This window comes from Microtus pennsylvanicus, chromosome 12, assembly GCF_037038515.1.
Source record: "Microtus pennsylvanicus isolate mMicPen1 chromosome 12, mMicPen1.hap1, whole genome shotgun sequence".
In the NCBI taxonomy this organism is placed as follows: Eukaryota; Metazoa; Chordata; class Mammalia; order Rodentia; family Cricetidae; genus Microtus; species Microtus pennsylvanicus.
Window position 1 is genome coordinate 89,257,481 of NC_134590.1, and position 10,485 is coordinate 89,267,965.

Below are 10,485 nucleotides of genomic sequence, written 5' to 3' on the forward strand. Positions count from 1 at the left end.
TTGAGGCCCTGGGTTCAATCTCCAGGACCAAATCGAAAGAAATGGATGTTGGAGTTTATGCCTTTGCTCCCAGCACTGAGCAGGTAGATGCAGAGGGATCCCTACATGGCCAATTCTGCACCAACCAGGGGTGCAAAGTGAGAACCTAATTAAAAAGTCAAAACAAAAAAAAAGTGACGAGACTACTCCTGTAAAACAATACTTTTGATAAAAGCTATACTAAGAAAAGACTTATGGCCAGGTCTAGTGGCATATACTTTATAATCCCAACATTGTGAAATGGGCATGGGAAAATCAGAAGTTCAAGGTCATCTTCTGCTAAATAGTGAGTTTGAAGCCATCCTGGGCTGCAAGAGACCTTGTCTCAGAAATAAGTAAATTCCTTAATGGCTGAGGAGGAAGTTTAGTGCTAAAGCCTCTGCCTGCTATATATAAGACCCTAAGTCCGTTTCTAGAAGAGTGGTTCGCAACCTTGTTTATGATGCCTTTGGGGGTCGAATGAGTCTTTCACAGGGGTCACCTACAACCATCGGAAAACACAGATAATTATGTTACAATTCATGAGAGTAGCAAAATTACAGTTATGAAGTAACAACAAAAATAATTTTATGGTTGGGTATAACAAGTCTTTTTCTGTCCCACCAGCCAGCTCCCAAATTAAACATGGAGACCTCCTAATTATGAAAGCTTCGCCCATAGACTTGTTGCTAACTGGGTCTTATAGCTTAAATTAACCCATTTATGTTAATCTACATTCTATCACATGGCATTACCTCTCTTCCATCTTGCACTTCCTGTGTCCTCTCCAGGACTCCTAGTGTCTCTTGCACACCTAGATTCCTTTTCTTTTTCCTTTCTCTCCTCTGAAATCCTAGCTATACCCCCTGTCTAGCTATTGGCTGTTCAGCTTTTTTATTACAACAATCACAGCAATACATTTTTTGACACAGTATACAAATATCCATCAGTTGGGATCAGCATGAATGAACTGTTATGAAGGGTCACAACATCAGGAAGGTTGAGAAGTACTGCAGCTGGGGACTGGGGATGCAGTTCATTGGTGCACTGCCTGGAGGGTCAGGCTCCAGCAGCACAGGACTCAAAGGGAATCCACAGAGTTGCTCTTTTATGACTTTTCTATCTGAGGTGGTTAAGGGGAAAAGACACACTTTTGATGGTTTCCTTCATACCTTTATTCTTCGTTTCCATTCTCTATTCTTTATTTTCCTGGTGATTTCCTTCTCTTATTCTTGATATTTTCCTTCTAATTTTATCTTTACATAGAAGACAGTCAAGTGAAAGAGATAAATAAGGCAAGGATATTTTCCTTTTAACTCATTCTTGTCTTCCTTCTAACTCATTTTAACTCTCTCTATATTCTTTTCATTACAGCTTATATACCACAGCAAAATCTTTCAGGCAATATAAAAATTACAATGTGGATACATTCTGTTTTTCAAGTGAATGATTACAATGAGTATAAGTAAAAATATCATGTTTTCCATATCTTTTACATGAGTAAACATTTGATGTATTACAGGTGAAAAACAAACCCCAAGAACCCACGTACACTAACACCCGAGCAACTTGTTACAGATTAACATTGTGTAAGCAAGCAATAAATTCTTTTACTGGCAGGCTGCATTTTGCGGTTACAGAGAAAGAACAATCACTTTATTACTTATCTTGAAAGATAATCTTATAAGAAATCGTAAAGGAATCACAAATCTAAACTTATATGGATGAAAAAGAATCAGTCAGCTCTACTTTAGGGTACATACCCACTCATCAAAAGTTTTTTATATCAGGAGGTTGAGGGCAGAGATGGGTATAAGGAATTACTCATCACTGTGGTCATCAACCAATCCTAGCAAGAAAAGCATGTCAGCTAGTGACGATTTGGATGCTTGGTTCTTGATCCCTGACCTTAAGGAGTTCCTCTCTCAACTATGTGCCTTTTAAAACTCTAGATTGTCCTTGTCTTCTTAGGTTTTTTCATCTCAAAGTTATTTAACAAAAACATCTTAGACTAACTTTAAGTTATTTTCAAAGCTTTGTTTCAGCTATGATGCACTCCAAACCCTGTGAACACATCTCCCGACATTAAAAGAATTCAGACAGCTGGGTTCCTGGGACTCAATTGTTTTGTTTTGTTTAGCTTTTCGAGATTCGGTTTGTCTGTGGAACAGTCCTGCCTGTCCTGGAGCTCGCTTTGTAGACCAGGCCAGCCTTGGTCTGCGCTTAAAGACATGCACCACCACTGCCCGACCACAGTTGTTTTTCCCTTTTTTTTTTATTGATATTTATTGGGCTCTACATTTTTCTCTGCTCCCCTCCTTGCCTCTCCCTTCCCCCCCTTAACCCTCCCCCAAGGTCCCCATGCTCCTAATTTACTCAGGAGATCTTGTCTTTTTCCACTTCCCATGTAGATTAGATCTATGTAAGTCTCTCTTAGTGTTCTCATTGTTGTCTAAATTCTCTGGGATTGTGGTTTGTAGGCTGGCTTTCTTTGCTTTATGTTTAAAAACCACCTATGAGTGAGTACATGTGATAATTGTCTTTCTGGGTTTGGGTTACCTCACTCAATATGTTTTCTAGCTCCATCCATTTTCCTGCAACATTTTAAGATGTCATTATTTTTTTCTGCTGTGTAGTACTCCATTCTTTGGTTGAGGGGCATTTAGGTTGTTTCCAGGTTCTGGCTATGACAAACAAAGCTGCTGTGAACATAGCTGAGCACATGTCCTTGTGGCACAATTGAGCATCCTTTGGATATATACCCAGAAATGGTATTACTGGGTCTTAAGGAAGGTTGTTTCCTGATTTTCTGAGAAATCGCCACACTGATATCCAAAGGCGTTGCACCAGCTTGCATTCCTACCAGCAATGCAGAAGTGTTCCCTTTTCCCCACAACCTCTCCAGCATAAGTTGTCATCAGTGTTTTTAATCTTGGCCATTCTTTCAGGTGTAAGATGGAATCTAAGAGTTGTTTGGATTTGCATTTCTCTGATGACTAAGGATGTTGAACATTTCCTTAAGTGTCTTTCAGCCATTTTAGATTCCTCTGCTGAGAGTTCTCTGTTTAGGTCTTTACTCCAGCAGGTCATGGATGGGGTAGGAGTTAGGGTGGACCAACCCAAGGCCCAGGATGTGGACCTGGGTGGGAGCTGAGCTGTTTGCTCTGGGCCACTGGGGCTATCACCTCAGGTGAGGGGCAGAGCCAGCTCTCCAAGGCCCATACCACTGGGGCCAGCTCTCTGTGTGCTGCAATCAGCTGTCCTATGGGGAGGTGGCACCAGTTCTGCTGCAGTGTCCAGTGAGGGGCAGGGCCAGCTATCCTGGCACCAGTGACGGACAGGGCTGGCTCAACATGGCCCTCGGATTTCAACATGTATGGTTCCTATGACCTCCTGTGGTAATATGAACCACAGACATCAGTCCAGACCGTGGCTGCTGTTGGACCACGGTCCCAGACATGGCCCACAGAAGCATCCCAGGCCCAACCCTGTGTGGTTGCACAGGTCACTCAGATTGGTAAGGGTAACAAGACCCTAGGGCACCAACATGGCCACAGGTGGTGGCCCAGAGCCCTGGCATCAGCATTGCCTTCAATGGTACCAGAGCCACAGACATCAACACAGACCTTGGCTGGGGTAGGGTCACAGACCCAGACATGGCCCTCAGCAACAGCCCTGACCCAGACAGCACCATGTCCCCAGGAGGCAGCAGAGGCCACTCAGATTGGCAGGGCCCTAGTAGTGGTATGACCTTTGGGCAACAACAAAAACCCATTGCCATTGTTCTTGAGTTCTCAGTAGTCCTCATTGTCCGCTATGTTCAGCGAGTTAACTCAAACATTTTTTATTATCTGTAACCAAGAAAATCTTTTTAGTGGCTGTCTTTAATCTTTCTAAAAAGTACCTAGTGAAAATTGCTTAAAGTCTCCTTGGTCAGTGTTGGACAGAGGGGAAAATATGTTTTGTCCAGGCTGTGTTACCTGGCAGCAATCTCCCTCTCCACCCCAGGACAGTTTTTTGGTTTTTTTTTTTGTTGTTGTTGTTGTTGTTGTTTTCAGAGAATGGTGGATCTTACTGATCATTGGTTTAAAAGATGACATAAATCATGAAAGGGAAAGCAGTAGACTTTCTCCTTTCCTTCTGGCTCTGTTCAGAGGAATTTTCCTCTTCCCTGAGGATGCTTAGAGCAGGCATGGAGTGGAGCTCCCTGGGGAACTATCTCCTCCTGCCTGTGTGCATTCCACTTAGACAGCAGGGGGCTCTGGACAAGAAGTGGCTTCTCCCCACTTCCACAGAAGGACCAACCCTGACTGGGTTCCAGAGTGAGACAGGTAGAGGGTATGGGGGTTTCTCTGGGTGACCTGGCAGAACTAAAAGGATTTCTTTCTCCAACAATGTGGGGCACAGGTCTTAAACAAAGAGGTTCCCACATCAGAGAAAACCACAATACAGAAAACAGAACTGACAAAAAAAAAAATAGACAACATGGACACACAGTAAAAACACCTAGGGGTGGCCACCATTCACACACCTGGACAGACAGAGGGATTCAGTAAATCTCACCTGGATCCCAGATACTGGATCAGCAGCCACATCTGTCCTCTTCTATGTGTCCAAACAGAAGGTTTCTTAACCAGACTCACCTCTGGAGGTGACATATCAGGCAACTTTAACTTTTTTCCTTTTGGGGTTGAGGTGTCAGACCTCTCTGAAGTGTTTGGCAGTGGTTGAGCCCTGGAGACCTGGAAAGTTTCGGGTTGTGCGCACTCTAAAAGTCCCCTGACCACTGCACTCTTCCTTGTTCCTTCCTTGCTCTGAGACCCTCGATGTCTCAAGGTTTGATCTCTGGGATCTCCAGGAATGTGGAACATTCACCAGAGAAAACTGCTCGAACTCGGGTTTAAGCCAATAGAAAGTCTAGTGTTCAAAACCCCAATCTAGCCCTGATCCTTTCTTGGGGTGTGCTTTTAAACACAAACACTGTGTACTGTGTTGACATACTTCAGTTAACAAGAACCCAGAGCAGAACCTCAGAAGCCAAAATGCAAGGTTAGTACATTTAGAGACTTTCCCAAAACTATGGACTTAGGCCTTGGTCTTAGTTCTGGTGGGTGGTGCTGTCTACATGTGAGCTTTACAGCCCAAATGGCACTGTCTTCATGGAGACGGTTGTGCTAAGGTCTGGGGGCCTATTACACGCTTCTCTAAAATCTCCAGGACTGCTGCTGTGATTCATTCATGGCATATATATTCCTGACACAGGCTTTCGACAACATCCCCTATTTGCCACTGATATTTCAAATGCTATTAGATCTGCTGGATCCTATAGTCCAAGTGGTAGAGCACCGTGCACAGTGGCCTGGGCCTGCTGAGGAACCATCTACGGTTCCAGGCCCCACTCAAAACGAAGAGCGTTCCAAGCACAGTGGGCAGGAGAGGCACAGCCAAGTGAGGAGTGTGGTGTGCTGCCCCCAGAACCCAAATAGGCCCATGGAGCATTGCATTTATTCTTGCTTGTAAGGGACCAGAAGGAATCTCTCTGCATGTCTCACACCACTCAAGTCCTAGAAAATTTGCTGAAGTAGAAGGGTCCTTTATTTTGATTAAATTTATATCCCTGCTCACTTGCTCCCAGTCAGCATAATGTCATCGCTCTAATGGGCCTTTGTACTACCTCGTACTACTCAAGATCCCTGCAAACTTAGCTATGGCACAGGGCTGGAGAATTCATACACTCAAGGAAGAACAGTGAAAGTATGCTGTAGCCCTTGTCAGCTGAAATCAAAACCAGTGGCCAGATAGATAGAGAAAACAAAAGGCACTGGCAAGATGCAGTAGCTACATAGACTGCCATGCATCATTCCATTCAGTTACTGATTAGTTGACTAATTTATTCAAAAGTTGTTTCCCACCACGCATAATGGCGCATACCTATAATCCTAACATTGAGAATGCCAGGGCAGGAAGACTGCAAGAGTTTGAGGCCACCCTGGCCTACCCAGTAAGTTCAAGGCTAGTCTGAACTCAAATATGCGATTATATCTTAAAACAAACACAGACCCACTAGTGCCAAGAACTCACAGGTATGAGGGATGTTCCTAATGGAGCTTTATTCTTGTGAGAAGACAGTTATATTAATTAGTAATATAATAAATAGTCATCACAGATAACTACGTGGCCTGAACTATGTTCTCACAAATACATTGTTAACCCTTGTGCACTGTGTGTCTATATTAGGAGATAAAATTTCAAGGGATGCAGTTAGGTCAAACTGGGTCATAAGGTGGGGCCTTCATTATGGTATTAGGGCCCTGATAAGAAGTCATACCAGAAAGGCAAACATCTAAATGTGTGACTTAGATACCAGCTTTGGAACCAAGGAGCACCTCCTAACTACCATACTAGGGGCTTCCTATCCAGAATGGCTTCAACATTTACCAGTCCTTGGCACCCCCACATCCTCCTTTCCATAATGCCATTTCGGATTCTTTATCTTTTTATATACATAAACAAAATGCCATATCGTATAGACAGAGAAACTGGCCTCCAGGTAAGGAGGCCCACTGCAGGAAGAGCTGATAAGAACACATCTGGTCCTCTGACGCCACCCAACCGTGAAGGCAGTTGGACTACTGTCGCATTTTACACCTACTTCCCAATCCAGAGAAAGAACGAGCCTTATCATAAAGCATGTCACAGGTGCCCCAATTCACTTCCCGGGTCATGGAGCAAAAACCACACACTAAGTCTAGTTAGGCTTGTCTCTTCTCTTCCCCTGAAGGCCTTCAAGGATAACAGCTCCCTTTGTCTTCTGAGGCTGAAGCTGTATTTCCGGCCCCTCTCACTGGTGTGCTGCCACCGCCAACAGTATTAATAGACTTGAGAGTGTTTCTGTGTGTGCACACTCAGGTGCGTGTGTGCAAAGGACAACACGGGTGTGGTGTTCAGAAGACCCTGCAGAAGTGAGTTTTCTTCCAGCGTGGGTCCAGTGTTCAATTTAGGTCATCAGGCTTGGCAGCAAGTGTGTTACCTGCTGAGCCATCTGGATGGCCCATTAATAAACTTCTTGCCTGAGGGACAATTCAACTCCTTGCTTCCCTCTCAAATCTCCTCTCCTCCCCCTCCAAACCTAACAATTATAACCACAGTTTTAGAGCAAAAGACCAGGCCCAGGAAATCATAAAGAACTAGCCACCTAACTAATAACTAATAAATAAACTAATCAAAGATTTAGTCACCCACTTTTTTTTTTTTTTTTTTTGGTTTTTCGAGACAGGGTTTCTCTGTGGCTTTGGAGCCCATCCCAGAACTACCTCTTGTAGACCAGGCTGGCCTCGAACTCACAGAGATCTGCCGTCTCTACCTCCCGAGTGCTGGGATTAAAGGCGTGCACTACCATCACGGGCCATCACCCACTACTGTATGATGAAGTCTTTTACAAGCAATTCGCAGTGAATGATAGTGAACAGCAGAGGAAGACAGCGCACATGCTGGGAAGAGAAGCAGGTAAAGCAACACGTGCTCAACCTATCTGATCCCCTTAGGACGGAAGGATAATCCACTGTCCAAAGATTGCACTCACCTCTATTCCAGGAAGAGCAAAGCCTCAGAGAAAAGGGACTGAGGGTTAGAAAATTATCCATAAAATCAAGGCTACCCTTTGAAGCAGAAACAAGATTCCTCACGGGAACCTCCTCAACCATGAGCCTGATCTCCAGGCACCTTGCAGAAACAGTGACATGGTGACTAACCCAGGGCCACCTCGACAAGGACTCCTCAGCTTATTCAGACTTCCTTCCCACTGCCTCAGTTCGTTCTCTATTTAAACCTCAAGCTGGTGACACAGTCCTGTAAACCTGGGGTTCAGAAGGATGCTGTGTATTCCAGTTCATCCTGCATTATAGAGTGAGTTCCCGGTTGGCATGAGGACAAAATGAGACCCAGCCTTCAGCAGTCTTTCTCCATCTCCAAGCTTTAAGTTTCAGATCTACTCTAGGCTCATAAGACCCAAAATCTTTTCCTCTTCCCAGTGTGTACATGAATGAAATCTTCTTTTGTTTTTTGTTTTTATCTTTCCTGCCTCTTTAATTGATAAGCTAGACTGGGAAAGAACCCTAACCCTCAGACTATGGACAGTGTACTAGTTAGGCTATCATTAGGCTATCAGGGATAGAGATGAGGAGTTGGGAAATACCAGCAGCAGCTTCCTGACAAAAATAGAAGCAAGCAATCTTTTATAGCGCCCACGCTTTTTTCTTTATCTTCTTTATGAAGATGTGTTTGCCCTCTCTATTTCCCTTACTATTTTTATAAAATGTTTGTTGGGGAGAATTTAAACTTTAGCTCATATCACAATAGGAATTGAATTAGAAGAGTAATGAATATCACTGAGAATACTGCTTGACATCTTGACTCTGCATCATCCCTCGTGTGTGTGTGTGTGTGTGTGTGTGTGTGTGTGTGTAGGCATCAAGTCCAGGACCCTGCATGTGACAGTCAGAGGCTGTACCACTGAGCTATATCCCCAGCCCTAGGAAATGTCTTTAACTGAGCGGCTGTATTGTCTCAGGAGGGAGGATGATGGTGCTAGTGTTGCCATTATCTGGCAGTAACAAGCCCTCTTGACACCTAAACAGCAAGTGACTGGTCACAAAGATGCTGCTGCCGAGAACTCTGGGTCTGTATTTCATTAGCAGAACCAAAATTTCATCTTCTTGACATTTAGGTTGTGAGCCTAGTCTCTAATGACTGAACCATCTCTCCAGACCACAGATGGAGTCTTCTCCTAGTCCTGACTTCGGGGGAAGGCACAGTAGAATGGACTGTGACTTCTAATCCTCTCTGTGCACAGAAGTGCCACTTCCTGGGTGTGTGTGTGTGTGTGTGTGTGAACTATGGACAACCAAGAGAGTGGTATCTCTATGGACAGTCACTGGCTGTATAGGTGTCACGAGGGCTTGTTGTGGAGTTAACAGTAACAGTAGCTTGGCGACCCTGGTGAAAATTGGTTGTTACCTTGACCGGAACTAAAATGACTGAAAAGACAAAGCTCTGGGCAGGTCTATGGGACTATCGCTAGGTTGGACTGAGATTGGAAGACCCACCCTAAATGTGGACAGCACGATTCTATCAGCTGAGTCCTGGACTGCACAAAGAGGAAAGTAATGAATATATCATTCTTGCTGTGGAATCGTTCTTGTGCCCTTGTCATACAGCCCTGACCACAGGCGACTTTGTAGATGCCTAACCTTTTCTTACTACAGTTCCTCAGTTTAAATTTCCACTAGATAAAACCTTGGTTGAGAAACTAAAAGTTCTAAAAAACAAAGAAACAAACTATATATTTGTTCCAGGTTAATCTCATTTTAAAGAGGTTGCTAAGCCAAGCTTAGTAGTGAGGTTCTATGTCACAGATACATCAGGAGAGCAAGGGAGGGGGATCCGTTCAAGGTATTCCCAGGGTACAAAGTAAGTTCAAGGCCAGCTTGGGAAACCTTGTGAGATCATCTCAGAAAATAAAAAGGGGCACTGGGAATATAAAAGAGATCAGAGGGTAAAGTCACTGGCTCTTAAGGATGAGTTCCTGAGTTTGATCCCTGAGACCCACATGGTAGGGGTAGAGACAACTTTTGAGGTTGTCCTCAGACCTCTATACATACTTTGTGGCACACACACACAAATGTAATAAACCATGGCTGAGGATGTAGGTCAGTGGTAGCACTTGTCCAGTATGTATGAAGAACTAGGTTTAAGCATCCCCAGCCCTGCTGGGAAACAGTCTAGTAAATAAGATTCTGGGGTTAATTATTCTTAGTATGACCACAGATGCTTCAAACTATGGGCAAACAAGTTATTTTATTTCTCAAAGATAACTGTTTTGTTTTTTTTTTATCTAAGGCTGAACATAGTCATTGTGCAAAAGTGACCACTGTCACACTCTAATGGTTTTTAAGGGACAGGACGGAAATATAAGGTAATCTAAGTGGCAGAACATTGTCTAGCATGTGCCAGGTCCTGGATTCGATCCCCAGTGCTCAACGCACACACACCTGGGTGGGGGCAGGGAAGGAGAGAAAGAGAACAGAGACACCATGACCATGGCAACTCTTATAAAGGAAAACACTGGGGCATGCTTACAGAGGTTTAGTTCATTGCCATCATAGTGGGAAGCAAGGTGGCACATAGGCAGACATGATTCTGGAGAGGAATTGAGAGTTTTACATTCAGGTTGGCAGGCAGCAGGAAGAGACAGTGGGCCACTGGGACTGGCTTGCAATGGAAAAGCCCACCCTAGTGACGTGCTTCTTCTAATAAGGCTACACCCACTCCAACAAGGCCACACCTACGAGGAGTGCCATTCCCTGAGCCCGTAGGGGCCATTCTCATTCACACCACCGCGTGCATTCCTGCAGTCCCAGCACTTGGGAGTTGAGATGGGATCTACACGCTTGAGACCAGCCTAGGCTG